At 39.4% G+C, this 7,352-nt stretch overlaps 1 pseudogene; it reads left to right on the top strand.

The window, feature by feature from the left end:
• Positions 1 to 6,384: 6,384 nt before the first annotated feature.
• Positions 6,385 to 6,689, top strand: LOC113260754 (non-histone chromosomal protein HMG-14-like; annotated as a pseudogene).
• Positions 6,690 to 7,352: the final 663 nt, after the last annotated feature.

Here is a 7,352-nt window from a genome sequence, read left to right as displayed (position 1 = left end):
TCTCCTTCCTTCCCCCTCGATACCTTTATCCTGGCTCATGAGTTGTTTCTCTTTGGTTACATTGCTTTTCTTTTACCACACTGGCCATTGAGAGTTTCCAGGTCAACTGGAGTGAACTGGTAAATGTTTCACAACTAGCTCTCCAGAGGAGAAGATACCCAGATTTGGAGCATTTGCTTAGTTTTGCATGTAAATACTTCCACTATGTTCTTTTGAAGCTACCTGTATGAGATCACTGGACAGTTGGAAAGAGAGCCACACAATCTGCTCTGAAAACCAGCATAGGCCAGCTCTAGCATACCACGATGTCAATTCAAATCTGAGCTCAGATAAATTAAATGTAAAACTTCACTTAATCTGTCTTCCTTTCCCTCATCCCTTCCTGCCTTCCCCTTTGTTATTCTCTCACCCTCTCACTTTTTCTTTCTTCTCCTTCTCCCTCAGTAGTTGGATCTTTGCCTCCTTTGGAAGTCACATTGAACTTGCTCAAGCTACGGAAATGCCCTTTCGCATTCACACTATATGGAGGCTGTGTATGTCTACCACATGGCAAAGTAGCTTTGTTTGCTCCTTAGCGCTCAGGTCTATACTTGCCGGTCAGATCACTGAGAATACTACAGGCAATTGTCTTCTTCTAACCAATTCAACAATTTGAAAAATTTTGGTATGGAAGTAGCCCTCATTAGAGATTAATGAAATAAATAGAAGCGTATAACCTTTAGGAAAAAAAGTTACATTCTGACAACATGTGGTGGGCAAAACTGCCCCATACACTTTCCACAGAGACAGATGCAAGACTTCTGTTAGGAAAACTCTAGAAAACAAGGTATGTGTTTTGCTTTGCTTTGCTCTTTGCTTCTCTCTCTCTCTCTCTCTCTCTCTCTACTAGAACAGAGGGCATTGTCAGAAAAATCTCAAATATTTTCCTAGTGTGAAAACATTCATTCTCTTGTTTGATATTTGAAGAGTTATTTTTGAAGTGAGATGAATTCCCTTTGTGAATTATATATCCAAAAGTTAAAATCTAAATGAAATTTCTTTGCAGTCCTAACTGAATGAAGGATTTATCTTAACTACTATGGTGAAGGCAAATCTGTCTTTGCTTGTTGTCATTTTCTCAAATCTTCATAAGTATTTGTCTATAGTCCTTAGATCTGTTGCCAACATAACAGATTAGTCAGGACACTTCTATTTTTAAAATTAGGTCCCACACCAGCCTCCATTCACCAAAATTGGTCCTACCTGTTCACCATCATTCTCTGTAGAAAGAAAACAACAGCTTTTCTGAGTGGGGTTCCAGGCACGCAAGTTTGCCTGTCAGTGTGGTACACACCACGGTATAATTTCCAAATGGTTTTTAAAAGTGTCCTGCTTAGCCACCAAATGAAGTAAAAGAATGGAGACTAGTCATTTTATATTTATTACCATTGCTAAGGGGGAAAAAAAATCCTACTATAATAAATAAATGTTAGGCTCCCAAGGGCAATGATTATATTCTAATCACCTATCTGTCTAGCTACTCCTAGGAAGGACCTCAACCAATGTGTGAGGAAGTTGGGTGAAAATTGTACTCTCTAATATGTGTCTGAGGATGTAGAGTTTATATAAATGAAGTCATTTTCCACTAAAAGCAATTACCTAGGGTCAGGATGGTTAGCTTTGCCTTTTTGCTTATTTGCTTGTTAAGAGACATCATCCGTGCATATGGAAGACAGTGAAATATTTTTTTAACCTAGGATTCTCTGGTTATGATAGACTAATGGGTATTGATTAAACAAAGCCAGGACTAGGGGAGAGCAAGAAAGATACCTAGGGTGTAGAAGTCAAAGAAGCACTTGCTTGTAGTGCAAGGCCCTGGTCCTGGCTCTGTAATTAAGCCACATTAATAGAAAAACTCAAATGCTATTGGCTATTACCTCAACGCAGGTCGTGGCCACATGTCAAACGTCCCTCAGTTACTGCTGTGACTCCCAGAGGGTGCATTACAAGTGGCCACAAATCAACTCACTGCTGCAGGGACAGCCTCTCAAAATTCCACTGGGCTTTGTTGTAAAGTGGGGAAGAAGGGTTTGATTCATAGTGTTTCCAGCACTGCTACTTGTTTCAAGTCCCACTGAAGTTTAATGAAACCACTCTTACAGTCATCGTTCACAGCTCCCTGATTTTCTCTGGACTTGGACACGAATCCAGTGCAGCCAGTTGGGACGGGAAACAAGTATCAGGAACAGATCTTCTGCTCCCTAGAATGCTCCATGTTCTGATGCTCCAGAAATGGATTCCGTAGTCATCTCTACTCTGCTCTAGCATTCACAATAAGTGCCCCCCTCTCTCTTGTATCCATCCACTCAGCCATTCTTCCATTAACCTATTGATTCAACAAATATCTATGAAGAAAATTCTATGAGCCAGGCACAATGCAGGGGGGTCTCAGTGTTAGACAAGGATTTTACAGCCTTCTTGGGATCTTATTAAGTCTAAACTTCCACAACCCATCCCAGCAACCATTCAGACATGCCTGAATCTTTTTTTTTTAAGATTTAATTTATTTATTTGACAGAGAGAGTGAGCACAAATAGGGAGAGCAGCAGGCAGAGGAAGAGGGGGAAGCAGGCTTCCCGCTGAGCAGGGAGCCCAATGCAGGGCTCCATCCCAGGACTCTGGGATCATGACCAGAGCCGAAGGCAGACGCTTAACGACTGAGCCACCCAGGTGCCCCCAGACATGCCTGAATCTTTATATTCAATTTGGGATCTCAATCTAGTTTTACAAAAGTTAAATAAAATGGCTTTGTAAAAAAGATATCTTTTTTTTTTTTTTGGAAATTTTTTTTGGAAATTCGAAAATTTCCAATCAGCTCAAAACTGGGGGATAGATTGAGGAAAATTTTCTTGTAAGTAAATATACTATATGGAAAAAAAATTTATTTAGCAAACAGTATATTTAGTTGATTAATTCTATTCTTGATAAAAAGATCATGCTACAATTTTTTTTCTTAGACTACATCTGAACAGATGCCTCAAGACAGACAAAAGGAAGCAACTAAACTCTAAATAATGGAAAAGAAAAAGAATTTATATTTGGGATATCCTGAGGAAAAGTGAAACAATTGGGTTACACTGACTCCTAGAAACAGACAAAAACATCCAATTCAAGTTATTGAAAGTTAAGCAGGAAGTGAAATGATTATTGTTTGTTCTCTGGTATATGGTATGCTTACTAAATATATATTATACTTGAAATGAAATATAGTTTTGCAAGACTTCATTTTCACTCCTTCACATGGTCCTAAATACCATCTACCTGGTGCCACTTGCAGGGATGTTGGGAAACTCATAGGAAAAAATAATTAACCTCCCCAAACTAGCCACTTCTTTCACTACATGCAGAGGTTTTCTTCTTCACTGAAATGGTAAAGTTTATATGATCTAAAATCTCAATTAAAAAAAAAAAACTTCCCTAATTTTGATCTTGTTTCTGAAAAATAAATATCCCCCTTCTGGTCAAGGCTATACACCCCTCCCCAAATTATCATAATCTCTCCCTGCTCTCTCTGAGATTCACTCTGTTAATTGCCCTTTATGGTTTTATCTTCAATCTTTATTAGTTCTTTCACACATGCTGGTATGAATTCCTCAGGCCACTAATTCAAGAGTTAAATATAAAATTTTTACAAATTCTTAATTTTCATTTCAAGTACACATTCTGTGTACCAAAAAAAAAAAATGAACCTACTTAATTATGAGGGGGTTGTCTGGTCACTGGTTGATGGCTTTTGCCTATGTGGTCATACTGAAATGTACAGTTCTTTCTGGCCCTAAACTGTAGTTCCTTCCAAAGTTGTTCCACACAACTGTCCCCTGTGGTAGCCTCTTTTCATAACATTTAGGCTCCTTCAGTATGCAACTGCAGCTCTCTCTCTCTCTTTTCACTTGGCCTCCTTGGAAACATGGGGAAATTATTCAATTCCTCCATACAACTCTGAAGGCACAGGAAATCCAGTAGAACTGCCAAAGCCATTTCTGTCTGATACGTCAATCAACCATCCATCTTCTAACCTCTGATTCTCACAGACCTAGGGAACCCTCAGAGTTACAGATAAGAAACAAAGCATAAGTTCCAGAGTCCAAGGTCACTAAATTATCAGAAGAGTTCTATTGTCCACATATCCCTTCTTCACCATGGAGCCCACCCAGGGAAGCTAGCCTCTCCTCAGAAACCCTTCTCCTTTCACCCTCTTCTCTGACTTGGATCATCCACTAGAAAAAGAAAAGGAAATGACATTTTCATATCTGAAATTTGCATTTTGGGGCTTTTGAACTTAGATGTTGAGAATGTTAGATATTTGTTTTCTGGTTCCTATTCCCTTGGGGCAATGATTCTTTAAGGGCAAAATCTGAATGAGGTATGAGTATTAGACAAAGTAAGAATTATGGTTATAAATTATTAGTAAATACTTGAAAGTATTTCAATCCTGATACACAATTTCTATGTCCTTTCCCTCTCTGAAATTTATTTTATTTTACTTAAATTTTTTTTTGAGAGACAGAGCGCCTACAGGCATTCAGGTGTGAGCCAAGGGAGGGGAAAAGTGAGAGAGAGAGAGAGAGAGAGAGAGAGAGAGAATCCATGCCCCGTGCAGAGATGGATATGGGACTCAATCTCAGGACCCTGAGATCATGACCTGAGCTGAAATCACGAGTCTGAGGCTTAACCAACTGAGCCACTCAGGTGCCCCTCTGAAACTTATTTTATTAATATTTCTTCACAACCACCTCAATGTTTTTTCACAGCCTCCTCTTATTAGCTATAAACTTATTATTCCTCAGTGCTAAACCTCTCAAGTTGTGATGATTAAATAAGAAAAAAATCATTTGAAAGGATTCATTTCAGCTGCTAATAACAGAAATCCCTCCCAAGTAACAATTGCTTAAATAAGGTAGCCTATTCCTTTCTCACGTAATAGAATTCAGTTGGAGGCTGTTTAGGGCAGGGATGGCGGTTCCATAATTACCAGTCTCCTTTCAGCTCCTTCAGCACCAAGGTCATCTCAAGTTCAAAGATAAGTGTTCCAATGCCAATTGGCACCAGGAAAGAGGAAGGGGAAAGAACGACGGGACACCAGCTTTCACTATAGCTTATCTGAAGAAACTTAATCACTTAGTCACACAAAACTGACAGCCACAATCTTTGGGTCTCAAGTTCCACAGGCATGAATCAGAAGCCAAAGCAAGACACCTCATTACATTTGAGGAAGAGGGTCAGTTATCCCCTATTTTCCCACTGCAACACAGAATGTTCCAAACTAGTTCTCACCAAATCCTGCTGAATCTCCAGCAACCTTACCATTTTAGATCCTTGTGTATGACTCATCCAGCAGGTTCACAGACATGTTCTTTGAAATTTCAGCTTGTTAATCTGACTCATAGCACATTGCAAGTTGGAGTTCAGACAAAGCTTCCGACTTAACACCCTGTGACACTACTAGAAAAGGAAAACCTGATTTTTTGTAGCCAGCCATCTTAATAAATTTTCTTTTTAGTGCAAATAGATTTTTAGTTTGGTTTCTTAGTTTCCTTAGGTATTCAACTATTATCATCAGAAAACACAACTTTACTACATTTATTCCACATAGCGTCTTGTTCCATTACCATTTTGAATTATCACAGTGCCCATTACAATTTTTGCCTTGTTCTTAGTTTTAATGGGAATGTCTTTAACATTTCACTATATATATTTACCGTTGGTTTCTGGAAGCAGGCTCCCAGCGGAGCAGGGAGCCCGATGTGGGGCTCGATCCCAGGATCCTGGGATCACGCCCTGAGCCAAAGGCACATGCTTAATGACTGAGCCACCCAGGCGCCCCACTAATCATGTTTTATCTCCTTTTAGTTCCATGAAATATATTAAGTTTCCTAATGTTGATCTTTATATAACTGGAATGTGGAAATCTCCCTTAATAATAGTCTACAACCACTTGCCCCCTTGCTCGAAACCATTACACTATTCACCCCTCTTCCAACATAACTCATACTCATCCTTGCAAAGATCTCTGAAATTCTCTTTATTTTCAAATTCCTTTCTTAGTCCTCTTTCTCTCCCAGCCTATAGGTAATTTGTTAGTTGGTTTGGTTTGGTTTTTTGGGTTTTTGGGGTTTTTTTGTTTTGTTGTTGTTGTTGTTTTGCTTATTTGGGGGTTTTTTTGTTTAATTTATGTGTCTGTGTCCCTGGGTAGATTGAGCTCTTTCAAACAAAAACTGCTACATTTTTTGGCTATCTTCAGAAATTATCAGTTAGCTCACAGCAGCTCAGATGGTAGAAGGAGCAGCATTGGCCAGGCAGCCCAGCTTTGAGAAGGCTCTGGGCACTCTGGGCCCTGCCACCACGATGCCCTAGAGGAAGGTCAGCTCTGTCAAGAGCGTGGCAAAGGAGGGGCCCAAGAAGAGATCTGAGAGGCTGTTGGCCAAACCTGCTCCTGCAAAAGTGGGAACGAAGCCAGAAAAGGGGACAGGGCAGGATAAATCTTCAGACAAAAAAGTGCAAACAAAGGGGGAGGGGGAGCAAAAGGAAAACAGGCTGAAGTGGCTAACCACAAAACGAAGAAAGACATACCTGTGGAAAATGGAGAAACTAAAAATGAAGCGAGTCCAGCTTCTGATGAAGTAAGAGAGAAAGAAGCCAAATCTGATTAAAATCATTACCATGTCTTATCAGTGGTTCCTGTCTCCCTTCTTGTAGATCCCGAGGAATATTTTTATCCACTATTGCGTAAATGCAAGTTTTTTAGTAGCTCTAAACATTTTGAAGAAGGAGGGAATCCACCTCAACCCATTTTTTAAGTGTAAGTGCTTTTTGTTTTTAAGAGACAAAATCCTTTGCTGGTTGTGCATTTTCTGGTACAACCAGAAAAGAGTGGGATATTGAATGTGGGAGGCTTTGATTGCCTTGGGTGTCAGCTTAACATTCCATAGATGGGGTAGTTTTTCTATCCTATAATATTAAGCATACTAAATGGCAATTTGGAGTCAATCGTGCATTTAATAGATCTTGAACATTTTAAACTACTTCTATTCCCATGTTGTCTCTGGTAGATTTTTTTCCTAAAGATACCCACTCCTTGATCTTGGCTCTCCCTGTCTCTGTCACATCTTGGTTGTGGTAGTGCAGTTTTCTAGAAACTCTGTTAATGTGCTGTGCAAGATTGAAAATTTGAGTATGTAGTGTATATGATATTAAATTGTGAATTAATGGGGCTTAACAATGTAACAGTGTATCAATATTTGGGGCTATTGGTACTTGATATACGGTTAAGGAAAATTGCCTCCAAATTTTAAGCTGGGAGGTCACCAGAATAA

This window comes from Ursus arctos, unplaced genomic scaffold (genome assembly GCF_023065955.2).
Source record: "Ursus arctos isolate Adak ecotype North America unplaced genomic scaffold, UrsArc2.0 scaffold_15, whole genome shotgun sequence".
Classification (NCBI taxonomy): Eukaryota; Metazoa; Chordata; class Mammalia; order Carnivora; family Ursidae; genus Ursus; species Ursus arctos.
Note: the sequence above shows the minus strand (reverse complement) of the source record. Positions and strands in the feature narration are given on the sequence as shown.